Source organism: Aquarana catesbeiana, linkage group LG06, assembly GCF_042186555.1.
Source record: "Aquarana catesbeiana isolate 2022-GZ linkage group LG06, ASM4218655v1, whole genome shotgun sequence".
NCBI lineage: Eukaryota > Metazoa > Chordata > Amphibia > Anura > Ranidae > Aquarana > Aquarana catesbeiana.
This window is the reverse complement of record NC_133329.1, coordinates 47603690-47630821: the sequence shown is the minus strand read 5'-3', so window position 1 is coordinate 47630821 and position 27132 is coordinate 47603690. Positions and strand designations below refer to the sequence as shown.

The 27132-nt window shown below is 42.4% G+C and overlaps 1 protein-coding gene across 1 annotated transcript in view; it reads left to right on the top strand.

The window, feature by feature from the left end:
- The first annotated feature begins 4422 nt into the window (after positions 1–4422).
- The window catches only part of LOC141148373 (uncharacterized), a 397492-nt gene continuing 374782 nt past the window's right edge, over positions 4423–27132 (top strand). Inside the window, exon 1 of the mRNA XM_073635792.1 lies at positions 4423–4452. The gene's annotated coding sequence lies outside the window, so the exon portion shown is untranslated. The remainder of the gene's footprint in view (positions 4453–27132) is intronic.

The following is a 27132-nucleotide window of genomic DNA, read 5'->3' as shown; positions in this document are numbered from 1 at the left end:
ATAGGGGGGCAATTAGAGGAGGGGGGCAAATACAGAGCAGGGGGGACAATTACAGAGGAGGGGGCAATTACAAAGAAGGGGGGCAAATACAGAGGAGGGGGGTGCAAATACAGAGCAGGGGGGACAATTACAGAGGAGGTGGCAATTACAAAGAAGGGGGGGCAATTACAGAGGAGGGGGGTGCAAATACAGAGGAGGGGGGTGCAAATACAGAGGAGGGGTGGCAATTACAGAGGAGGGGGGCAATTACAAAGGAGGAAGGGACAATTACAGAGGAGGGGGGCAATTACAGAGAAGGGGGGCAATTACAGAGGAGGGGGTGGCAAATACAGAGGAGGGGGTGGCAAATACAAAGGAGGGGGTGGAAAATACAGAGGCGGGGCAAACACAGAGGAGTCAAAACATAAGGGAGAGAGAGGCGACAGGCAGCTGCTGGTGCAGATGTTTTTAATAAAATAAATGCTTAAAAACAATCCACTCACTCTTCATGTCAGAGTTGTATATGTCAGTCTGTGAAGTCAGCTGTCCCATTCTCCCCTCTGATCTACATTGCTGTTACTACTAAATCTCTGGAGGAAACAGAGAGCCGCTGGAAACTCATGTGAACTGTCAGCCTCTGATTATGGAGGCGTGGTTAAGCCTCCGGAACGCTCTGATTGGTCACAGCGTCTGACAACACACTGCAGTTTCCCCGCAGCTCTGTATCCTTGGCTTCCTCCAGCAATTCAGTGATAACAGCAGAGTGGATCGGAGGGGAGAATGGGACAGCTGACTTTGGCCCTATGGTACCCCCTGTCAGCTGGAAATGGTGTCTGGGTGTGAGGTAGAGGGAAACCTGGGCACAGCCTCCTAAGCCCATAATGTCCAGGTCAAAACCGAACAGGTGGAAACCCTACTGCCCGCCGCTGAGTCGCTGACTGATATCGGGACTGATCGAGCGGGACATCCTTCAATGTCTCTTTGTCACTACTGTGTACCCCCTCTCCACAACTGCACCTCTGCACCCCTTTACATTACACAGCACCCTACACCTCTGGACCCCTTTACATTACACAGCCCTTGTACCTCTAGACCCCTTTACATTACACAGCACTCTGCACCTCTGGACCCCTTTACATTACACAGCACCCTGCACATTTGGACCCCTTTACATTACACATCACCCTGCACCTCTGGACCACTTTACATTACACAGCACCCTGCACCTCTGGACTCCTTTACATTACACAGACCCCCACAGCTCTGGACCCCTGTATGTTACACAGACACCCCCTAACAGTTCTGGACCCCCTGCATGTTACACAGACCCCCCTACAGTGCAGACCCCCCATTCAGTACATACCCCCTACAGTGCAGACCCCCTCCCTACAGTGCAAACTCCCCTACAGTGCAGACCCCCTCCCTACAGTACAGACCCCCCTACAGTGCAGACCCCCTCCTACAGTACAGACCCCCTACAGTGCAGAACCCCCTACAGTTCAGACCCCCCCTACAGTACAGACCTCCCTACAGTGCAGACCTCCATTCAGTACAGACCCCCCTACAGTACAGACCCCCCTACAGTGCAGACCCCCCTACAGTGCAGACCCCCTCCTACAGTACAGACCCCTCTACAGTACAGACCCCCCCTACAGTGCAAACCCCCTCCTACAGTACAGACCCCCCTACAGTGCAGACCCCCTCTACAGTGCAGACCCTCCCTACAATACAGACCCCCCCATTCAGACCCATAATGTACCTCAGTCCTCAGATGATCAGGCGGGACATGCTCAGCACTGGTTGGGTCCCCTCCCCATGTGTAAACATAATGGAGGAGGAGGCGATCACGAGAGAAGGGGATTGTTGTGGCAGGGTGTGCCGACGGGTGTCACTCGGGTGCGGCTCGCACCCCCCCTGCAAAGCCACTAAAGCTCGCCTCAGGCTCTCCATGTGCCTGTCACCGCCTGCTATCTTCACTAGTCAGTGCCACTGCCTTAACCCGCCTGCTATCTCCGCTTCAGTCGCGGAGGGGGGGTGCCGGCCTGACACCCCCTCCCATTGTGTGGCACCTGGGGAAGCCCGGACATCTGAATGATGCTTGGCTGGGGTCACTGGGCAGGTGGGGCCCCCGGGCAACTGCCCAGCATGCCCATGCAAAAAGACGGCCCTGACCGTGGCAGCATTTGATGGTACAGTGGCTGTGTTTAATGGGCACAGTGGCCGCGTTTGATGGGCACAGTGGAAGCATTTGATGGCACAGTGGCTGCGTTTGATGGGCACAGTGGCAGCGTTTGATGGCACAGTGGCTGCGTTTGATGGGCACAGTGGCTGCGTTTGATGGCACAGTGGCTTCAATTGATGAGCACAGTGGCAGCATCCCATGGGCACAGTGGCAGCGTTTGATGGCACAGTGGCTGCGTTTGATGGCACAGTGGCTGCGTTTGATGGGCACAGTGGCTGCGTTTGATGGCACAGTGGCAGCGTTTGATGGCATAGTGGCTGCGTTTGATGGGCACAGTGGCTGCGTTTGATGGCACAGTGGCTGCAATTGATGGGCACAGTGGCAGCGTTTGATGGGCACAGTGGCTGCGTTTGATGGGCACAGTGGCTGCGTTTGATGGGCACAGTGGCAGCGTTTGATGGCACAGTGACAGTGTTTGATGGCACAGTGGCTGCGTTTGATGGGCACAGTGGCTGCGTTTGATGGCACAGTGGCTGCAGTTGATGGGCACAGTGGCAGCATTTGATGGGCAGAGTGGCTGCATTTGATGGGCACAGTGGCAGCATTTGATAGGCACAGTTGCAGCGTTTGATGGTACAGTGGCAGCGTTTCATGGCACAGTGGCTGCGTTTGATGGGCACAGTGGCTGCGTTTAATGGCACAGTGGCTGCAATTGATGGCACAGTATCTGTAATTGATGGGCACAGTGGCAGCGTTTGATGGGCACAGTGGCCAGTGCCATCCTAAGAGCATTATAGGCCCCCGGGCAATACAGTGCACTGGGGCCCTGTCTATACAATCACACATGAAGCCCCACTCACACCCATAATGGGAAAAATAATTCAAGCGATAAAAAATAACGGTGGCAGCGTTTGATGGCATAGTGGCTGCGTTTGATGGGCACAGTGGCTGCGTTTGATGGCACAGTGGCTGCAATTGATGGGCACAGTGGCAGCGTTTGATGGGCACAGTGGCTCCATTTGATGGGCACAGTGGCAGCGTTTGATGGCACAGTGACAGCGTTTGATGGCACAGTGGCTGCGTTTGATGGACACAGTGGCTGCGTTTGATGGCACAGTGGCTGCAGTTGATGGGCACAGTGGCAGCATTTGATGGGCACAGTGGCTGCATTTGATGGGCACAGTGGCAGCATTTGATGGCACAGTGGCAGCGTTTGATGGCACACTGGCTGCGTTTGATGGGCACAGTGGCTGCGTTTGATGGCACAGTGGCTGCGTTTGATGGCACAGTGGCTGTAATTGATGGGCACAGTGGCAGCGTTTAATGGGCACAGTGGCAGCGTTTGATGGCACAGTAGCAGCGTTTGATGGCATAGTGGCTGCGTTTGATGGCACAGTGGCTGTAATTGATGTGCACAGTGGCAGCATTTGATGGGCACAGTGGCAGCGTTTGATGGCACAGTGGCAGTGTTTGATGGCACAGTGGCTGCGTTTGATGGGCACAGTGGCTGCTTTTGATGGCACAGTGGCTGCAATTGATAGGCACAGTGGCTGCAATTGATGGGCACAGTGGCAGCGTTTGATGGCACAGTGGCTGCGTTTGATGGCACAGTGGCTGCGTTTGATGGCACAGTGGCTGTAATTGATGTTTTTTTTCCAGAATTTTTCAGTTTGTTTGTGCCCCCCAAAAATTTGGAGCACCAGCTACCACTGTGCACAAGGCTTTTCCCTCTTCCCCCTGTCCACCTGGCTCCGGTGCTGCCCTCTTGTCACCAATCTGTGGGCATCATTACTATTAATCTGGTGGGGGTGATTGGGTTAGAGGAGCAGGATTGGTCGCACACTGAAGAGACCCTGCTGGATCGTGACATATGGAAAGTATTTCTCTTTATTCTGCCACCCTAGAAAAAACAATTGTTTAAATATTGCAGGGGGAGAGGGTGGCACTCCAAGGGTAGATTTATTCTGATTCATGGAGTTGAGTTTTAATTTTATTAACAGTTCCTCATACAGTAATAGATTTTACTGAAACCAAATTATGGGATGTGTGCTTGCTCTTAGAACTTCATTCCTTACACTATTTTACTGCATAAACCGGTGTCAGATGACACACTTGTATTCATTATTTATTCCTTCTGCACTCGTATTGGCTGCAATACGCGGGGAATTTCCCCGACATTGCTGAGTGAGCGGGAAATTCAAACTATCAGCAGAACAGGTAAGAGGTCCATAATTATAACTCAGGAGAAGTGAAACTGACAGTACAGAAGCCACGTCGTGTCTCAGAGGAAGGTGAGTACACAATCTGCTTTTCATAGCTACAAGTTAAAGTGCATGTAAATCCAAAAGTGTTTTTTTTTGTGTCGAGTGTAGAAGGACTGAAACCTATGTCAGGTTTTAATTGCTGTCTGTATCCCCACTGGGGAGATTCCCCCTCTCCATTTGTCCTGGTCACCATTGTTTCTGGAATAGAATGTTATGGGAAATCCAAAGTGTGCCACCAGAACAAAAATAAAGGGGAAATCTTCAATAAGTCATTTTTTTCTGCTGACCAGTCAAAAGCTGAGTATACACTAGTAGAATGTTGAACGAAAATTCCTATAAAAATTCTCAGTTCATTTGATGGCTTGATGGATGTTGTTCAAAAGTAGTTCAAAATGTTATTTATTTATTTATTTATTTTCACATTTGATTTTGGAACAATAAGGACGTTACTGACCGGAAACCACATATTCATTTGAATTCAAGTTTTTGTGCTCGTTCACACGTTTTAAAGTTAAAGCGTATTTCCACTTTGGCAATTTAAGAAAACCTCGCTATATGTTCCTATTCATACTGCGTATAAAAATATATATATATTTCTTACCTTTTAGATGTTTCAAAGAAGAAGGTGTGATTGATTTTAGGGCTTCATGTACACAGGACGTTTCTACAACCTCTCCTGAACGATTTAACTTGACAGATAGTAACCCACGTTTAAAATGTCTGTTTTGCCGTGTTTACATGCTGCGTTTTGCGTTTAGAAGCATTTTTTTTAAAAAAGCCTCTAAAGCAAATGAGGCTAAACGTGAGTTACCGTGTTTATCAGCGTTTTGCCACGTTTGGCGCTTGAAATGCCTCTAAACTCAACCTCTGAACCCATTTTCTTTGCATTCCAAAAAAGGCCTCTAAACTCAACTGCCTAGGAACGACTATATGTGTACATGGACTGATAAGAGAACAAAAAAATGTCCGTTTACCAGCAGCAGTGTACATGATGCCAAAGAATTTACCACACAGTGACCTGTACCTTACAATGCAGGAGGGCAGTTTCTAAATTGTTAACCCTTTGTTAGGATACGCAGTATTCAAATCCATCTGATAATGAAGAACTGTAAATATCCACAGTATCTTCCTAAACAAAAATGTCATTTATTAAAAATGTTACCAGCAATTAATTTTTTTTAAAGGAGTTGTAAAGTCTCATGGTTTTTCACCTTAATATATTCTATGCATTAAGGTGAAAAACCTCCTGTGATGCAGCTGCCCCCCACCCCCCCCCCCCCTTACTTACCTGAACCCGATCGTTCCAGCAGTGAGAATGAGCCCAGCAGCTCCAGCTGCTGTCTCGGTCCTCATTTGATAGATTGGTTTCAATTAAAATACATGGGCTGTGACTTAATGTGTCCAAAGGCACATGACAAGTCACACAAATCTAAATGGAGCCTTTGTAAATAGACCCCTTATAGTGATAGTGCAGAAATACCAACCATATACATGCAAAAAAAAGGGAAAAATCTGAATACAAAGATACACTTAGGGGTCTATGTAGAAAATGTTCATTGTATGGATATGACAAATATCCACACATTTAGAATGAAAATCAACTTATTTTCTCCAATATATATATATATAAATAGCCCCCTTATCAGCACCACCTAGTGGACCTAATGAGTTTTAACCTGATTGAGATATTTATGTGAAAAAATTATGGGCACTAAGTGATGCTGTTGATATAGAAACTACATATAAGAGAAAGTATGTAAATTTTCATTCTTATTCCCTGTACACACGATTGGACTTTCCAATGGAAAATGTGCGATCAGAGCTTGTTGTCGGAAATTCCGACCGTGTGTGGGCTCCATCAGACTTTTTTCATTGGAATTTCCGACACACAAAGTTTGAGAGCAGGCTATAAAATTTTCCGACAACAAAATCCGATCGCGTCAATTCCGACCATGTGTGGACAATTCCGACACACAAAGTGCCACGCATGTTCAGAATCAAGCAGAAGAGCCACACTGGCTATTGAACTTCATTTTTCTCGGCTCGTTGTACATGTTGTACGTCACCACGTTCTTGATGCTCAGAATTTCCGGCCAACCTTGTGTGACCGTGTGTATGCAAGACAAGTTTGAGCCAACATCCGTCGGAAAAAATCTGATGGATTTTGTTGTTGGAATGTCTGATCGTGTGTACAGGGCATAAATGTGTGGATGTTTTAGCTGGAGAGCCCAGGAACCACAGAGGGTGCATTATCGGGGGGGGGTGGCTATATAGCCACCTGGATCACTTTTACATGACAGCTTATATCTGCTACTGCAGCCACAAGCTTCTTTTAAACCCTTCACTTTCAAGGTTTATGTAGTACATTCAGGGAGGTGAAGTGGTTAATGTGTTTTCTATATGTGCTTTGAGTTCCTCTTTAACATTAACAGATTAACATGGAGTGATCTGTAGCAGTTAAGTTCATTTTAGCCTTCACTTTTGCCCTCATTCACATTGAATGAGGCTTTGAAATCGTGTGACTACATCTGAACTCGTACGATTTCAAAGCCACATTTTAGTGCGACATTGGGTACGACTTGAAAGACATCTGTGCAGCTTCATGTAAGCAAAACCAAGAGCAAACCAAATCTCTGAATTACCATCTCGGGATAAGTGACACCATCTGTACTGAAGTCAAATCACTCCCCTCATCTTATAGGGGGTAAGTGCTCAATCTGCACTTATAACTGCAATTTAAAGTGTATCTAACCCCAAGAACAGAAATATCACATATTGCATTTTACGAGTCCTTAGATTTGGTGGCAGCATTTGTTTTTTTTTTTAATGCATAGTTGATTCTGCCATAATTGCTGGGTCCTTGATTAGGGTGTGCCCAGGCACACCAGGCACACACCCTGCACACGCCTATGGTCATAGCTCCCATATGTGTCATATGTCATATGTGTGCACTGAACAGATGCAGCAGTTAGATAAAAAATGGAAACGACGGTGGCTGGTCAGCAAGCGATTAAAAAAAAGGCGCCATGCCTCTTACTAAATACCTTGGACTGTCTACTTCCCAAAACTGGGTCATTTGGGGGTATTTGTACTGTCCTGACATTTTCAAAAATGAGATAGGCCGTCAGTACATCAGGATTGATTCTCAAATAAAATAGAATAGGTTGTAGATGAAGAGACACTAAGTGTCTCTTCATCTATAACCTACCTACACATATATATCTTGTATTTGTTTTATATAGAGCACTGGGATGTGGATACCACTCGAGACAAGCAGAATACATCACCCATCATGTGATACATCTCCCACTCAGCCACTCCTCTCTATGTAAACCTACCACACTATACAGACCTCCCTTTGTTTTCCAAGGCTCTGATGAAGTGGGAACCCCTCGAAACACGTCAACCTACCATTGAGCGTTTGCCCTTGCATGGGCTTAACTCATTTTAAATGAATATTTTGTAACCTAGTTTTAATAAATACGTAGTAATTCCTTTGTACTCATCTACTCTGTTTAGAATAAACTATATCATTTTGATCTGTGTGCTAGATCACGCACCTTTTTCTTCTTTCTCACCTAAAGTGGGCATCCCATAACATCCCATCCCTATCCAAGTTGAAACCCCTAATAAAATATAAAAATAAAGCTACAGACTGTTCTCTGTCTCTGGGGTGCTTGTGAAGATTCTGTGTGCCTGGCTGTGCAGTAGTGGGGGATCCAGGTTATCAGCAGTCCCTACGAGGGTGTGCTATACATGTACGTGGGGTGGTCTGCAAGCGGTTAATATTGTTTTCAGTGCCATACACAGTAATACGTGGAAGCTTAGAATTCACTTAATATAATTAACAGCTCCATTTCTTACTGTACGGCTTTTGGATGTGTTGCAACAGATTTTTATTTCCTGAGGGTTTTGCAGGAAACCCGAAACTATCAGCAGAACAGGTAAGAGCTTTGTGATTATAGCTCAGGAGAAGTGAAAGTAACAGTACAGAAGCCACGTCCACTCTCAGAGGAAGGTGAGTTGTCGTGAGTGTGTGTTTTAAAAATCGAATTGTGATAAATTTGGGGAATATGTAATTAGATAAAAAGGATAAGCTTGGCAAATTGTAAATGATTAATAAAAGGGTGGTGCCTGAATAATAAATATAGTTGAAAGACAGTGCCTCCAGCCGATTACGGCAATTAGTAAAAAGCTTAATAACAAGATGAATTTGTTCAGACACTCAATAGTACACCACAACAATTTCCTGAGTTCTTTAAGCCTATGGTGATTTCTTACCAATATACAGTATCTCACAAAAGTGAGTACACCCCTCACATTTTTGTAAATATTTTATTCTATCTTTTCATGTGACAACACTGAAGAAATGACACTTTGCTACAATGTAAAGTAGTGAGTGTACAACTTGTATAACAATGTAAATTTGCTGTCCTCTCAAAAAAACTCAACACACAGCCATTAAAGCAGAACTCCGACCAAAGTTTTCTTTTCCATGTCCTTTTTGCTGATCTCCTAACTTCACCAAGATTGCCATTCATGTTCTTCTGTACTCTGTAGTTGCTTTGTAATAGGCTGCTGAACTTGCTGGAAAAAAACATTATTGCCTGCTGACTTCCTGTTTGTAAGACATTCATGCATTTATTTAACTATTGAATTTATATAATTCAAGCACATTTATATACACATCATTAGTGTGTTTATCACATGAAATTTATGCAATTTTTATGCAATTTTATGCATGTTTATGTTCTGTTGGCAATACTCTTTTTGAACTTATCTAATTTATTTATTTGAATTGAGCTGTGCACTGATTGATATTTGATGGGGTGTAGGGATGTTCTAAAAGCAAGTGAACCCTTGTATGATATCCTGCCTAGAGTGTTCCTTCAAACACATTCAGATCTGGAGACCATTCTGATGAAAGTTATGACACGCATACAAGACATGCAGTTCTCAGAATGATCTCCTCGATTTATTTCCGTGTTTCCACTTATATAACCAAAATGACATCACAACAAAAGTTCAACCCTTTCATTAATATATGGTAAAGATACAGACATACAGGATGTTTTATCTAGCAAGCAAGAGTGGAAATTAATGAGTACGTGTATAAAACAATATAACGCCCTATTTTTTCATATAGAAACAGGAAAAGGCTAACAGGAAAGGGGCTAGCACATCATTTAAAAGAAGTCAGGACATTTATAAGAAATTGAAACTTAACTTCTCATAAACGTCACATATACATATTATTCTAAAATGGATACAGTCTTTTAAAATGGTGGACAGCAAGCTAAAATATCCTTACAATCCCCTCTTAGATCATATTTGTATAACCTCACTTCCTTGTCACGATGGTGCAATCAGTCTGTTTCTGATAATACATACTATGAGTGTGAGCATTTCTAGTGGAATTTCCTAAGTTAAAACACGTAGGATTATGGCTTCTACTAATAATGTGAAAGGTAATGGTAATATTTGTTCTTCTACTGATATTTATGAGATCAAGGGGAGTCTTTCTTTTAACCACTTGAGGACCGCCTCACGCCGATGTACGTCGGCAAGGCGGCACGGGCAAGCAGAATCATGTACATACACGTGATCTGCCTCCCACGGGTGGGGGGTCCGATCGGACCCCCCCGGTGCACGAGGCGGTCCTCTTTTGTCCCCCGGCGATCGGAGGTGAGGGAGAGGCCATCCGTTCGTGGCCCCCCCCTCGCGATCACCGCCGGCCAATCAGAACATTCCTTTGCTGCTGTATGCTAAACAGCAGCAAAGGAAATTATGTCATCTCTCCTCGGCTCTGTATTTTCCGTTCCGGCGCCGAGGAGAGAAGACAGCAATGTGAGTGCACAAACACTACACCTCACAGTAGAACATGCCAGGCACACAAAACACCCCCGAATCCCCCCCCCGATCGCCCCCCGATCACCCCCCAATCACCCCTCCCCCCGTCACACTGACACCAAGCAGTTTTTTTTTTTCTGATTACTGCATGGTGTCAGTTTGTGACAGTTACTGTGGTAGGGCAGTGAGTGTTAGCCCCCTTTAGGTCTAGGACACCCCCCCCTAACCCCCCCTAATAAAGTTTTAACCCTTTGATCACCCCCTGTCACCAGTGTCGCTAAGCGATCATTTTTCTGATTGCTGTATTAGTGTCGCTGGTGACGCTAGTTAGGGACGTAAATATTTAGGTTCGCCGTCACGTTTTATAGCGTCAGGGACCCCCATATACTATCTAATAAATGTTTTAACCCCTTGATTGCCCCCTAGTTAACCCTTTCACCACTGATCACCGTATAACTGTTACGAGTGACGCTGGTTAGTTCGTTTATTTTTTATAGTGTCAGGGCACCCGCCGTTTATTACCGAATAAAGGTTTAGCCCCCTGATCCCCCGGCGGTGATATGCGTCGCCCCAAGCAGCGTCAGATTAGCGCCAGTACCGCTAACACCCACGCACGCAGCATACGCCTCTCTTAGTGGTATAGTATCTGTACGGATCAATATCTGATCCGATCAGATCTATACTAGCGTCCCCAGCAGTTTAGGGTTCCCAAAAATGCAGTGTTAGCGGGATCAGCCCAGATACCTGCTAGCACCTGCGTTTTGCTCCTCCGCCCGGCCCAGCCCACCCAAGTGCAGTATCGATCGATCACTGTCACTTACAAAACACTAAACACATAACTGCAGCGTTTGCAGAGTCAAGCCTGATCCCTGCGATCGCTAACAGTTTTTTTGGTAGCATTTTGGTGAACTGGCAAGCACCAGCCCCAGGCAGCGTCAGATTAGCGCCAGTACCGCTAACACCCACGCACGCACCGTACACCTCCCTTAGTGGTATAGTATCTGAACGGATCAATATCTGATCCGATCAGATCTATACTAGCTCCCCAGCAGTTTAGGGTTCCCAAAAACACAGTGTTAGCGGAATCAGCCCAGATACCTGCTAGCACCTGCGTTTTGCCCCTCCGCCCGGTCCAGCCCAGCCCACCCAAGTGCAGTATCGATCGATCACTGTCACTTACAAAACACTAAACGTATAACTGCAGCGTTCGCAGAGTCAGGCCTGAGCCCTGCGATCGCTAACAGTTTTTTTGGCAGCATTTTAGTGAACTGGCAAGCACCAGCGGCCTAGTACACCCCATTCTTAGTCAAACCAGCACTGCAGTAACACTTGGTGACGTGGCGAGTTCCATAAATGCAGTTCAAGCTGGTGAGGTGGCAAGCACAAGTAGTGTCCCGCTGCCACCAAGAAGACAAACACAGGCCCGTCGTGCCCATAATGCCCTTCCTGCTGCATTCGCCAATCCTAATTGGGAACCCACCGCTTCTGCAGCGCCCGTACTTCCCCCATTCACATCCCCAACCAAATGCAGTCGGCTGCATGAGAGGCATTTTCTTTATGTCCTCCCGAGTACCCCTACCCAGCGAACCCCCCCAAAAAAGATGTTGTGTCTGCAGCAAGCGCGGATATAGGCGTGACACCCGCTATTATTGTCCCTCCTGTCCTGACAATCCTGGTCTTTGCATTGGTGAATGTTTTGAACGCTACCATGCACTAGTTGAGTATTAGCGTAGGGTACAGCATTGCACAGACTAGGTACACTTTCATAGGGTCTCCCAAGATGCCATCACATTTTGAGAGACCCGAACCTGGAACCGGTTACAGTTATAAAAGTTTGTTACAAAAAAAGTGTAAAAAAAAATATATATATATATATATATAAAATAAAAAAAAAATAGTTGTCGTTTTATTGTTCTCTCTCTCTCTATTCTCTCTCTATTGTTCTGCTCTTTTTTATTGTATTCTATTCTGCAATGTTTAATTATTATGTTTTATCATGTTTGCTTTTCAGGTATGCAATTTTTTATACTTTTTTGTTTACTGTGTTTTATTGTTAAGCATTTTTTTGTCTTGAGGTACGCCATTCACGACTTTGAGTGGTTATACCAGAATGATGCCTGCAGGTTTAGGTATCATCTTGGTATCATTCTTTTCAGCCAGCGGTCGGCTTTCATGTAAAAGCAATCCTAGTGGCTAATTAGCCTCTAGACTGCTTTTACAAGCAGTGGGAGGGAATGCCCCCCCCACCACCGTCTTCCGTGTTTTTCTCTGGCTCTCCTGTCTCAACAGGGAACCTGAGAATGCAGCCGGTGATTCAGCCAGCTGACCATAGAGCTGATCAGAGACCAGAGTGGCTCCAAACATCTCTATGGCCTAAGAAACCGGAAGCTACGAGCATTTTATGACTTAGATTTCGCCGGATGTAAACCGCGCCATTGGGAAATTGGGAAAGCATTTTTTCACACCGATCTTGGTGTGGTCAGATGCTTTGAGGGCAGAGGAGAGATCTGGGGTCTAATAGACCCCAATTTTTTCAAAAAAAAATACCTGTCACTACCTATTGCTATCATGGGGGATATTTACATTCCCTGAGATAACAATAAAAATGATTAAAAAAATGAAAGGAACAGTTTAAAAATAAGATAAAAAAGAAAAAAAAAAAAGACAAAAAAAAGCACCCCTGTCCCCCCCTGCTCTCGCAAGCGTCGGTCTGGCGTCAAATGTAAGAGGCAATTGCACCATGCATGTGAGGTGTCACCGCGAACATCAGATCGAGGGCAGTAATTTTAGCAGTAGACCTCCTCTGTAAATCTAAAGTGGTAACCTGTAAAGGCATTTAAAGGCTTTTAAAAATGTATTTAGTTTGTTGCCACTACACGTTTGTGTGCAAATTTGGGGCGGCACAGTGGTGTAGTGGTAGCACTCTCGCCTAGCAGTAAGAAGGGTTACTGGTTCGAATCCCAACCACGACACTACCTGCTTGAAGTTTGCATGTTCTCCCTGTGCCTGCGTGGGTTTCCTCCGAGTACTCTGGTTTCCTCCCACACTCCAAAGACATGCTGGTAGGTTAATTGGATCCTGTCTAAATTGTCCCTAGTATGTATGAATGTGAGTTAGGGACCTTAGATTGTAAGCCCCTTGAGGGTATGGACTGATGTGAATGTACAATGTATATGTAAAGCGCTGCGTAAATTGACGGCACTATATAAGTACCTGAAATAAATAAAATAAAATAAATTTTAAAGCATGTCATGTTTGATATCCATGTACTCGGCCTAAGATCATCTTTTTTAATTTCATCAAACGTTTGGGCAATATAGTGTGTTTTAGTGCATTCAATTTAAAAAAGTGTGTTTTTTCCCCCAAAAATGCATTAGAAAAATCACTGCGCAAATACTGTGTGAAAAAAAAAAAATGAAACACCCACCATTTTAATCTGTAGGGCATTTGCTTTAAAAAAATATATAATGTTTGGGGGTTCAAAGTAATTTTCTTGCAAAAAAAAATTATTTTTTCATGTAAACAAAAAGTGTCAGAAAGGGCTTTGTCTTCAAGTGGTTAGAAGAGTGGGTGATGTGTGACATAAGCTTCTAAATGTTGTGCATAAAATGCCAGGACAGTTCAAACCCCCCCAAATGACCCAATTTTGGAAAGTAGATACCCCAAGCTATTTGCTGAGAGTCATGTCGAGTCCATGGAATATTTTATATTGTGACACAAGTTGCGGGAAAAAGACAATTTGAAATTGTGAAATTACACCCCAAAATACATTCTGCTGCTTCTCCTGAGTACGGGGATACCACATGTGTGAGACTTTTTGGGAGCCTAGCCGCGTACGGGACCCCGAAATCCAAGCACTGCCTTCAGGCTTTCTAAGGGTATAAATTTTTGATCTCACTCCTCACTGCCTATCACAGTTTCGGAGGCCATGGAATGCCCAGGTGGCACAAAACCCCCCCAAATGACCCCATTTTGGAAAGTAGACACCCCAAGCTATTTGCTGAGAGGTATAGTGAGTATTTTGCAGACCTCATTTTTTGTCACAAAGTTTTGAAATTTAAAAAAAGAAAAAAAAAGTGTTTTCTTGTTTTTCTTCATTTTCAAAAACAAATGAGAGCTGCAAAATACTCACCATGTCTCTCAGCAAATAGCTTGAGGTGTCTACTTTCCAAAATGGGGTAATTTGGGGGGGTTTGTGCCACCTGGGCATTCCATGGCCTCCGAAACTGTGATAGGCAGTGAAGAGTGAAATCAAAAATTTACACCCTTAGAAATCCTGAAGGCGGTGATTGGTTTTCGGGGCCCCGTACGCAGCTAGGCTCCCAAAAAGTCCCACACATGTGGTATCCCCGTACTCAGGAGAAGCTGCTAAATGTATTTTGGGGTGCAATTCCACATATGCCCATGGCCTGTGTGAGCAATATATCATTTAGTGACAACTTTGTGCAAAAAAAAAAAAATTGTCACTTTCCTGCAACTTGTGTTAAAATATAAAATATTCCATGGACTCAACATGCCTCTCAGCAAATAGCTTGGGGTGTCTACTTTCCAAAATGGGGTCATTTGGGGGGGGGGGGGTTATGCCATCTGGGCATTTTATTGCCTTCAAAACTGTGATAGGTAGTGAGGAGTGAAATCAAAAATTTACACCCTTAGAAATCCTGAAGGCGGTGATTGGTTTTCGGGGCCCTGTATGCGGCTAGGCTCCCAAAAAGTCCCACACATGTGGTATCCCCGTACTCAGGAGAAGCAGCTGAATGTATTTTGGGGTGCAATTTCACATATGCCCATGGCCTGTGTGAGCAATATATCATTTAGTGACAACTTTTTGTAATTTTTTTTTTTTTTGTCATTATTTAATCACTTGGGACAAAAAAAATAATATTCAATGGGCTCAACATGCCTCTCAGCAATTTCCTTGTGGTGTCTACTTTCCAAAATGGGGTCATTTGTGGGGGTTTTGTACTGCCCTGCCATTTTAGCACCTCAAGAAATGACATAGGCAGTCATAAACTAAAAGCTGTGTAAATTCCAGAAAATGTACCCTAGCTTGTAGACGCTATAACTTTTGCGCAAACCAATAAATATACGCTTATTGACATTTTTTTTACCAAAGACATGTGGCCGAATACATTTTGGCCTAAATGTATGATTAAAATTGAGTTTATTGGATTTTTTTTATAACAAAAAGTAGAAAATATTACTTTTTTCAAAATTTTCGGTCTTTCTCCGTTTATAGCGCAAAAAATAAAAACCGCAGAGGTGATCAAATAAATCAAAAGAAAGCTCTATTTGTGGGAAGAAAAGGACGCAAATTTTGTTTGGGTACAGCATTGCATGACTGCGCAATTAGCAGTTAAAGCGATGCAGTGCCAAATTGGAAAAAGTCCTCTGGTCCTTAGGCAGCATAATGGTCCGGGGCTGAAGTGGTTAAAAAAAGAGGGGTGATATTCAAAGGCATGGCCATTAATGGTATCCTAACAGTGCTAGGGTGCAATTTGCTACAAATACAACATTTCTAAAATCCTGATTTCTGAGCATAAGCATATTTAAATTTTAGCAAAAGGATTTTATCAGCAAAATTATCCTCAATGTCTCTCTTGTTTCTAACTTGTATCACTGTAATGTTCTCCTGTGTATGTGTGTTCCCACAAATACTTTTAATGGCACCCAAATCTTCAGGGTGGTAAATACAGTTAGTGATGATCCAAATGGGCGGGAACACTATCAGGGTGATCAGGAACAGGAGGCAAAATGCTTTGCCAGAAGTCTGTGGTGAAATAAGCAAGGTCATCTTCTCTGGCCGGACCTCCTTTTCCAGGAACTCCTCCTTCATCTGCTTGGACTTCTGCTTGAGGGCCTTCTGTGTTTAGGATCTTCTTCCTGCTCTTGGGGCTTTGGGCAACCTTTTCACTCGGCTGACATGGATCCAGGACTGGCAGTTTTCCACCAGGATAGCTGTTCTGGTCACTGCAACCGCTGTGGTAGGAGGTCCAAAGGGATACTCTTGCTTCTTATTTCTGTTCCGCTGTTGGACCACCACGGTGTCTCTTTCCTTGAAGAGGTGAGTAGCTTCCTGTGAAGAAAAAGGAGAGGTGCAAGCAACATTTTTTGACTGTATCCAATGTTTCAACCAGTTTTCTTACATATTCTTCCTGTATTAAGTCTAAATCTCCCTTTTCTACCATTAAAGGTGCTCTGGCCTATGGGGTGGTGAAAGGTCTACCCATCAAAACTTCAAAAAACTTATTTCTGCCAGGACTGCTGGGAGGACCTTTCTCCAGTTGGCAAAGGTTCCTCCTGTGGCCTTTCTTATCTTGTCTTTTATTGTTCTATTCATTCTTTCTACTATTCCTGAACTTGGAGGGTGGTAGGTAATGTGAAACTTCCATTCTATCTTGAGAGTTTTTACCAAGTCCTGGCAGGCACTGGCTATAAAAGCTGGACCGGTTGAGAACATGTCCACAATTATGAAAAGATATTCTTGTCTTTTGCCTAGTTTGGGCATGTGTGTGAGATCAGCCGTGACTTGTATACCTGCGTGGCCTATTCCCTGGTACTGTGAATGCACTTTCCTTTGGTATACATAATCCTGGAGATCTGCAAGTGACTGTTCAAATGGGGATAGGTCAGGTATCAGCATAGCAATTTGGATGTCTGCTGTCTGTGAGATAGCAGCTTGTTTAGCAGCAAGGTCAGCCATTTTCCCCTGGCTATCTCTGTCTGTTGGCCTGTGTGTGCTCTGCAGTGTACTATAGCCTAGAGCAAGAAATATCCACAAAAACATTCTGTGTGTCTGATAGTCCTGTGGAAGATAAATCAGACCTGGGTGATGTGTCTTGGTGAATGAGGTTTATGCAGTCATGTTGTGGCACAACCTCATCGTGTTCTCCTTTTAATTCTAAAAGGGCGTTTAAAATTGGTGCTGGGTCTGCAGTGGGAGAAGCATATTTGATGAGCAGTTTTGGATTGGATCACCTCATATCCGCTCAACCTCTGAGTAGACATGTGCTGTGTATGTGCATTTTTCAACAAGATTGACACATTGTTGGTGATGTGAAGTGTGGTGTCGTGTCCCAGAGTGAAAGAAGTTGCCACCAACCACCATCGCAAAGGACGCTAGAGCTCTGAGTCATGCGGGCATGCCCTGAACCTGCACTGGGACCATCATTGAGAAAAAACTACACGGCGCAGTCTCCCACCGTGTTCCTGGGCCAGTACTCCCGCCATGGTTCTGCAAAACATTTTGCCATATTCAAGGAGGCTGAGGCTCAGGCTGGTAACCATTGCACATTTCAACATGGCAAAAGCATTTAACATTTCATCAGACCATTTTACAGTATCAGACATTTCAGAGAGGGTTGCTTGTCTCAATATATTGTCATTGAAAGAGCAGTCAGGTATCCATTGGCGGCAGTAACCAATCATACCTAGGAAGGTGAGCATGTCCTTCCTGTTAAGTGGGCGGGGCAGACCCATCAGAGCCGCAGCTCTTTTGTGACTGACTTTTCTTTCTCCTTTTGTGAGCACAAATATTCAACTGTTTTTTTTAACATCATTGCAACTTTTTCTTAGACACTTTGTGACCACATACATGTAACTATTTCAATAAAGATAGGCTATCAGCTCGGCAGTCCTCCTCTGAAAAACTACAAATCAAAAAATCATCAACATACTACAACAGTACAGAACCATGAGGGGCAGTTCAAGGCCCAAGGGTGGCTTGGAGTACAGTGGCCGTGTCTCCTCGTCTACAGGGATGGAAAAAAAAACATTCTTTAAATCAATCACAGTAAAATACTCTGCATCGTAGGGTATGGCGGTAAGTATTGATGGCACATTAGGCACTATTGGGACAATCGGTACCACTAGGCTATTGATGGCCCTTCTACAAACCTATAGTCACCATTTGCCTTCTTTACCAGGTTAATGGCGAGACAATTTCCCTTAAGATTCCTTTCTTTAAGAAATCCTCTTTTTCTCTGTATGTAACTCCCTCTTTGTCCTTGCCCCCTCCCTCTTTTTATAAAAGTTTCCCCTTTGATTTTCTGAGAAATCATTTTGATAATGTGTTGGTACTGGTGTTTGTTTTGGGATGTCAAAACATCCCGCTATGTCTTTTTCAGTCAACGTTTTTTGAAAGTCAGTCATACTCTTTGTAGCACAGTCTGACATCTGCTGTCTCACAGTGAGTGCATATTTAGGGACAAAGTTACTGAGATATCTGTAATAAAAGACTGTGCATTTCATCTTGAGTGTTAAGTCCGGCGTCTTGTGTCCAGACTTCTTGGAATCTCTTCCAAAATTCCAACACTGACTCTGATGATTTTTGTTTGCGAGCTACTGCAGTGGGGAGTGATGATTTGTTAGTGAAAGCTCTTTTCATTTCTTTCTCTAACTCTTCCCACATAATATTCCTTCCATCAACAGTGTTTAGTGAATAAGCCTCTGCCTTGGTGGTGGGTGCCTCCAAGACATTTATGGCAGGCACTTTAGTCCAATCCCAAGGGGAGGTAGTTCCCACCAAACTATCTGTAATGAGCCTTATGTCTTCTTGCGTGTAATTTCTACCCTTACAAGCTTTCTTTAACTAAGCTATAGCTCCCAAAGCTGACGTTGTGGGTTTGGGGCAGTGTTTAATAATACGATTTAGGTCTTCAATATCAATAGGTTTTAATACCATGACATCGCCCACAGTCATGAAAGGAAAACTTTGCATAACTAACTGCGTAGTTACTTCCACTTTTTCCTCAGTGTATGCTGCCTGTTTTAAAACTGCGTGTTTTGTACTCTGACCCTCTACAGCGTGTGCAGCCTCTAGGCACATGGTACAAGCATAGAGAAGGTTGATTTAACCCTTAATTTACCATCCCATGACTCTGCTAAACCCATCGTGAACAATGTATGGGCTAGGATACCATAGAGAGCCTCGGTCCATTCAAGGATCTCCACAACATACATATTTATTTTTCTTTCTAAACATTCTAATTAGATACTGAGTCTCTTTTTTCCTTTTTTTTTTCCTTTCTTGGCAAAATGCCAATAAGCACTCCTTATGGCCAGATCTTCCCCTAATCATATGCAAGCTTCGTACATTATTACTTTTCTTATATTTATAACCAAACAATTTTTATTTACATTTCAAAAAAATTTTTTTTTTTGCAGTGTGCCAACAGGTTCAAACAGTGCCTTCAATTGTGGTAGTACTAATCCTGCAAACAATTCCCCACCATCTAATACAGTCAGTGAGATATTAGTACTTGAACCCTGTTGGCAAGAGAGATCTAGGGTCTAATAGACCCCAATTTTTTCAAAAAAGAGTACCTGTCACTACATATTGCTATCATAGGGGATATTTTGATTCCCGGAGATAACAATAAAAATGATTAAAAAAAAATGAAAGGAACAGTTTAAAAATAAGATAAAAATGCAAAAAAATAATAAAGAAAAAAAAAAAAAAAGCACCCCTGCCCCCCCCCCCCTGCTCTTGCGCAAAGGCGAACGCAAGCGCCGGTCTGGCGTCAAATGTAAACAGCAATTGCACCATGCATGTGAGGTATCACTGCAAAGGTCAGATCGAGGGCAGTAATTTTAGAAGTAGACCTTCTCTGTAAATCTAAAGTGGTAACTGTAAAGGCTTTTAAAAATGTATTTAGTTTGTCGCCACTGCACGTTTGTTTTAAAGCATGTCATGTTTGGTATCCACGTACTCGGCCTAAGATCATCTTTTTTATGTCATCAAACATTTGGGCAATATAGTGTGTTTTAGTGCATTAAAATTTAAAAAAGTGTGTTTTTTCCCAAAAAAATGCATTTGAAAAATTGCTGCGCAAATACTGTGTGAAAAAAAAAAAAAATGAAACACCCACCATTTTAATCTGTAGGGTATTTGCTTTAAAAACATATATAATGTTTGGAGGTTCAAAGTAATTTCTTGCAAAAAAAAAAAAAAAAAAAATTTTCATGTAAACAAAAAAAGTGTCAGAAAGGGCTTTGTCTTCAAATGGTTAGAAGCGTGGGTGATGTGTGACATAAGCTTCTAAATGTTGTGCATAAAATGCCAGGACAGTTCAACCCCCCCCAAATGACCCCATTTTGGAAAGTAGACACCCCAAGCTATTTGCTGAGAGGCATGTTGAGTCCATGGAATATTTTAAATTGTGACGCGGGAAAAAGACACATTTTTTTTTTTTTTGCATAAAGTTGTCACTAAATGATATATTGCTCAAACATGCCATGGGAATATGTGAAATTACACCCCAAAATACATTCTGTTGCTAGTCCTGAGAACGGGGATACCACATGTGTAAGACTTTTTGGGAGCCTAGCCGGGGATGGGACCCCGAAAACCAAGCACCGCCTTCAGGCTTTCTAAGGGTGTAAATTTTTGATTTTACTCTTCACTGCCTATCACAGTTTCGGAGGCCATGGAATGCCCAGGTGGCACAACCCCCCCCCCCAAATGACCCTATTTTGGAAAGTAGACACCCCAAGCTATTTGCTGAGAGGTATGGTGAGTATTTTGAAGACCTCACTTTTTGTCACAAAGTTTTTAAAAAAGGAAAAAAGAAAAAAAAATGTGTTTTTCTTGTCTTTCTTCATTTTGAAAAACAAATGTGAGCTGCAAAATACTCACCATGCCTCTCAGAAAATAGCTTGGGGTATCTACTTTCCAAAATGGGGTCATTTGGGGGGGGGGATTGTGCTATCTTGGCATTTTATGGCCTTCAAAACTGTGATAGGTAGTGAGGAGTGAATCAAAAATTTACGCCCTTAGAAATCCTGAAGGCGGTGATTAGGTTTCGGGGCCCCGTCTGCAGCTAGGTTCCTAAAAAGTCCCACACATGTGGTATCCCCGTACTCAGGAGAATCAGCAGAATGTATTTTGGGGTGCAATTCCACATATGCCCATGGCCTGTGTGAGCAATATATCATTTAGTGTCAACTTTGTGCAAAAAAAAAAAAAAATTGTCACTTTCCCGCAACTTGTGTCAAAATATAAAACATTCCATGGACTCAACATGCCTCTAAGCAAATAGCTTGGGGTGTCTACTTTCCAAAATGGGGTCATTTGGAGGGGGGTTGTGCCATCTGGGCATTTTATGGCCTTCAAAACTGTGATAGGTAGTGAGGAGTGAATCAAAAATTTACGCCCTTAGAAATCCTGAAGGCGGTTATTAGGTTTCGGGGCCCCGTCTGCAGCTAGGTTCCTAAAAAGTCCCACACATGTGGTATCCCCGTACTCAGGAGAATCAGCAGAATGTATTTTGGGGTGCAATTCCACATATGCCCATGGCCTGTGTGAGCAATATATCATTTAGTGTCAACTTTGTGCAAAAAAAATAAAAAAATAAAAAATTTGTCACTTTCCCGCAACTTGTGTCAAAATATAAAACATTCCATGGACTCAACATGCCTCTCAGCAAATATCTTGGGGTATCTACTTTCCAAAATGGGGTCATTTGGGGGGGTTTTGGGCCATCTGGGCATTTTATGGCCTTCAAAACTGTGATAGGTAGTGAGGAGTGAAATCAAAAATTTACGCCCTTAGATATCCTGAAGGCGGTGCTTGGTTTTCGGGGCCCCGTACGCGGCTAGGCTCCCAAAAAGACCGACACATGTGATATCCCCATACTCAGGAGAAGCAGCTAAATGTATTTTGGGGTGCAATTCCACATATGCCCATGGCCTGTGTGAGCAATATATCATTTAGTGACAACTTTTTGTAATTTTTTTTTTGTCTTTATTCAATCACTTAGGACAAACAAAATGAATATTCAATGGGCTCAACACGCCTCTCAGCAATTTCCTTGGGGTGTCTACTTTCCAAATGGAGTAATTTGGGGGGGGTTGTACTGCCCTGCCATTTTAGCACCTCAATAAATGACATAGGCAGTCATAAATTAAAGGCTGTGTAAATTCCAGAAAATGTACCCTAGTTTGTAGGCACTATACGCTTATTGACATTTTTTTTTACCAAAGACATTTGGTCGAATGTATATGTATAAAGATCCGCGCTTAGGACAAGATAAGGGCTGCTGCCAATCTCAAATTAGTGCCGCTAAGGGTCTAATTACAAAGATCAGTAAATAATTAGAGAGATAAAAATGGCGCTGCCCTTCTAATCTGATGACATATTAGTCTAGGGTCTAGGTAGGCAAAAAATATGGGAATTTGTGTCACTAACAGTGAAGTACACAATAAACACTTTATATATATATACAACTTAAAGTGACATAGATTAAACTATTGTGCAGGTGTGGTGCTCAAGCATGTATTGTTGTGCCAAAAAAATAGAGATAGTAATAAAAAAAAGAGTGTAACAAAGAAAAATTACCAATTGTGCAAAAGTATTGAGACAAAACGGCGCCTTATTCAAAAAATGTTTTTAAAGTGAACCAAAAACTATATGTATAAATTATTGTTAGTGCAATACTGATGATACTACCATAAATTGTAAGTGAATTGGTGACATACGGTAGGGGATATCCTCAAAATTAAAAGATATTGTGACACTTAGCGCCTACAGTGACTTCAGTGTAACAAAAGATATTTGTTGTGTAATAGTACTATATACTCTTCAGGTATGCCATGCATACAACAATCCCGGGTTTCTCATACAAAGATGTAAAGTTAAATATTTAATAAATCATAACTAGTGATGATTAATTTTTACCGAGTACTTATTTGTATGTAAACACCACAAAAAAAAAAAAAAATTTTTTTTTGAAACACTAAACTAAATAAGTCAATATATATATATTATGTAGTTTTTCACTCCTTGGAAATTTGTATCCGTGACTTCTGTGCTCGTAGTTCAACAGTAGTGACTTGAGGTGCTCACCCCCCAGTGCTCCCCCACTCACCAGAATAAATCACCCCTACAGGGGTACCGAGCGATAGAGTGGGTGCCTTGGGGTGTTTGTTGGTATCTCCTGTTGGGTTTACTGTTGCTTTATACGATGCAGTCCTTTCCAAGTGTTCCTGGGTCCGCTGTGTATTTGAGCGTGACAGACTCACTTCATACCTTCTTGTCCACTAGTCTCTCCAGGGTGCCGGGACCCAAAAGGAAAAAGACAAAGAGGCTTCCTTCGTGAAGTATATCAAAACAATTTTATTAAATATTCCTTCATTCAGTCCAGTAAAAAAAGATGATGGTAAAACACGTAATAATTCTGAGCAAAGTGAAAACGAAACTCCTGTAAGCAAGGTTAGAACGGGACACAGGTTATGGGCGTGCGTTCCAACCGTGCGTTCCAGCATCCAGTTCCTGGTCTGACGTGTGAGCGTGACTCGCTCACACGTCAGACCAGGAACTGGATGCTGGAACGCACGGTTGGAACGCACGCCCATAACCTGTGTCCCGTTCTAACCTTGCTTACAGGAGTTTCGTTTTCACTTTGCTCAGAATTATTACGTGTTTTACCATCATCTTTTTTTACTGGACTGAATGAAGGAATATTTAATAAAATTGTTTTGATATACTTCACGAAGGAAGCCTCTTTGTCTTTTTCCTTTTGGGTCCCGGCACCCTGGAGAGACTAGTGGACAAGAAGGTATGAAGTGAGTCTGTCACGCTCAAATACACAGCGGACCCAGGAACACTTGGAAAGGACTGCATCGTATAAAGCAACAGTAAACCCAACAGGAGATACCAACAAACACCCCAAGGCACCCACTCTATCGCTCGGTACCCCTGTAGGGGTGATTTATTCTGGTGAGTGGGGGAGCACTGGGGGGTGAGCACCTCAAGTCACTACTGTTGAACTACGAGCACAGAAGTCACGGATACAAATTTCCAAGGAGTGAAAAACTACATAATATATATATATATTGACTTATTTAGTTTAGTGTTTCAAAAAAAAATTTTTTTTTTTTTTTTTTGTGGTGTTTACATACAAATAAGTACTCGGTAAAAATTAATCATCACTAGTTATGATTTATTAAATATTTAACTTTACATCTTTGTATGAGAAACCCGGGATTGTTGTATGCATGGCATACCTGAAGAGTATATAGTACTATTACACAACAAATATCTTTTGTTACACTGAAGTCACTGTAGGCGCTAAGTGTCACAATATCTTTTAATTTTGAGGATATCCCCTACCGTATGTCACCAATTCACTTACAATTTATGGTAGTATCATCAGTATTGCACTAACAATAATTTATACATATAGTTTTTGGTTCACTTTTAAAACATTTTTTGAATAAGGCGCCGTTTTGTCTCAATACTTTTGCACAATTGGTAATTTTTCTTTGTTACACTCTTTTTTTTATTACTATCTCTATTTTTTTGGCACAACAATACATGCTTGAGCACCACACCTGCACAATAGTTTAATCTATGTCACTTTAAGTTGTATATATATATAAAGTGTTTATTGTGTACTTCACTGTTAGTGACACAAATTCCCATATTTTTTGCCTACCTAGACCCTAGACTAATATGTCATCAGATTAGAAGGGCAGCGCCATTTTTATCTCTCTAATTATTTACTGACATTTGGTCGAATACATTTTGGCCTAAATGTATGACTAAAATTGAGTTTATTGGATTTTTTTTATAACAAAAAGTAGAAAATATCATTTTTTCAAAATTTTTTGTCTTTTTCTGTTTGTAGTGCAAAAAATAAAAATGGCAGAGGTGATCAAATACCATAAAAAAAGCTCTATTTGTGGGAAGAAAAGGATGCAAATTTTGTTTGGGTACAGCATTTCATGACCGCGCAATTAGCAGTTAAAGCGACACAGTGCCAAATTGTAAAAAGTGCTCTGGTCAGGAAGGGGGTAAATCCTCCTGGGGCTGAAGTGGTTAAGAAAGTGTTATTAACACTCTACCCATATTTTAATTGGTTAATTGGTAAAAACGTCCCTAATGTCAAAATACTTCAAAGACCTGGGACAGACTAGATAAGTCTCCCCTGCTCTTCGAATAAGTGATATTACTCCCTTCACTATCAATCCTTCTTGAAACACAAATTTGTTATGTAAATTAAACCTTAAAACTTAAACCCGTGGTTTGCCTTCTCTAAATAAGGGTCCCTTTCCTAGTTTAAAATGAAAACTTCCAGAACACTGGCTACAAGATATGTCTGAGGACCAGTATAACAGAATAACAAACCAGTAATACAATCAGAACACTTTTGAGACATTTTTTTTAGTACTTTCCCTAAGATGACACTGAACGTCTGATTACAGCAAGGAAAAGAAAATATTTTTACTCACTGAATCAATGCCAGAATCATCCTGAAGACTACAATATGATACAGGTTATATCTTATACTTTAGAGTCAAAGCATTCATATGTAAATCATTAAAAGTAAGCATCAATACATTACCAAATATTGTAGCATCACTGTACGTTTCATTATAATACAATGCAATGGAAAGGTGTCATCTTACCTTATGACACCTGACAAATTCCACAAAGACAAACAGATAACCTTATTTTATCTACTTATTTTATCTCCTTATTTACTTCTAAGTGACAGAAAGGCAAGCAAAGAGGTTTGGGTTTTTCTGGCACACTCTATCAGATATCTTTATCAAACTTCTTACAGTACTGTATTATATTACTTTTAACAAGTAAAGCAGACGCAATGAAACAATATCTCTACAGAATGTTCCTTGATAGTCCAGGGGGGCAAAGATAAATATATATAAAAATATATATGTAGACGGGTCTGTCAGGGCTGCCACCGATGGGATCAGAAGCAAGGTCCAAAAAAGGCTGAGAAGAAACAAGGAAAGGGGCGCCTCTGAATGTGTATCAATAAAGCATTTATTATAAAAAAACAATATCCACTCACATGGAAGACTGCACATCTGCGTTCAAGCATGTCTCTGGATGGGAAGAGAGGAGGGGGACTGCAAGCCTCAGCATGTCCATAAATGGCTGGCAACACATCAAATCCAATAAGGATGGTGTGAGGTGGTGGGGCACAGCGGTTTCTCCTTGATCTCATAAAAGTGACACACAGAGCAGAGATGAGGTGACTGATGCGATCATCTGGCCAGGTGTGGGTTCCAGGAGAAGGGGAAAAAAGACACCGGTCCTGTCACAGGCTGTGCCGTGATATGCGCTTGTCCCGTCTGGTATCCAAGATGTGGAGATGACATGGCCGTGAGAGGGGAACCAGAACAAGGCTTGGCAAGCACAGAAAAGCGTGGCGAGAAACCGTGACATCACAAATATGTGACGCGTTTCCGAGTATTCACGCTATGGATGGTAAACATAGCAGCACTCCTTTGTCAAGCATGGGGTGTATGGATCCAGGCACAGTCTTTATAGTCTCAGCAGGGGGAGGGGCCAGATAAATACATACATAGTTTAAAACCTTATATAAGAGGCACAAAAAGCTGGAGGACGAACAGCATATTAAGGAACAATCAAATGAACATAGCAGAAAAATACTCAATGAAACAATACATAGAAAAAAATGGAAATAAAAAATAAAAAATAAAAACAAATAATTAACATTATGTGATAGATAAATAGACCACCAAATGAATAGGTGGGTATGGGGAATAGAATATCAATATAAACGGTACGGGATGCATATATTAAATAAAAAGGAAGGAAACAACCCATATGTATATGAAAAATGGGGTTCATGGATAAGAAAACCCATATATTACCTGTTAAAATTTAAAAAGGAAATTAGATTAAAACAAGGAAATGAATAAATATATACTATATAAAAATATAGAAAAAAGTAAAAAAAAAGGTAAAAAGGATAGTCACTATATAATATGAGAAATAGGGAAAAAAAGGGGGGGGGGGAAGGGGGAGGGGGGTAACTGGGGGGTGGGGAAAGGGAACAAAAGGGAAGGGAAAGGGGTGGGCAAAAA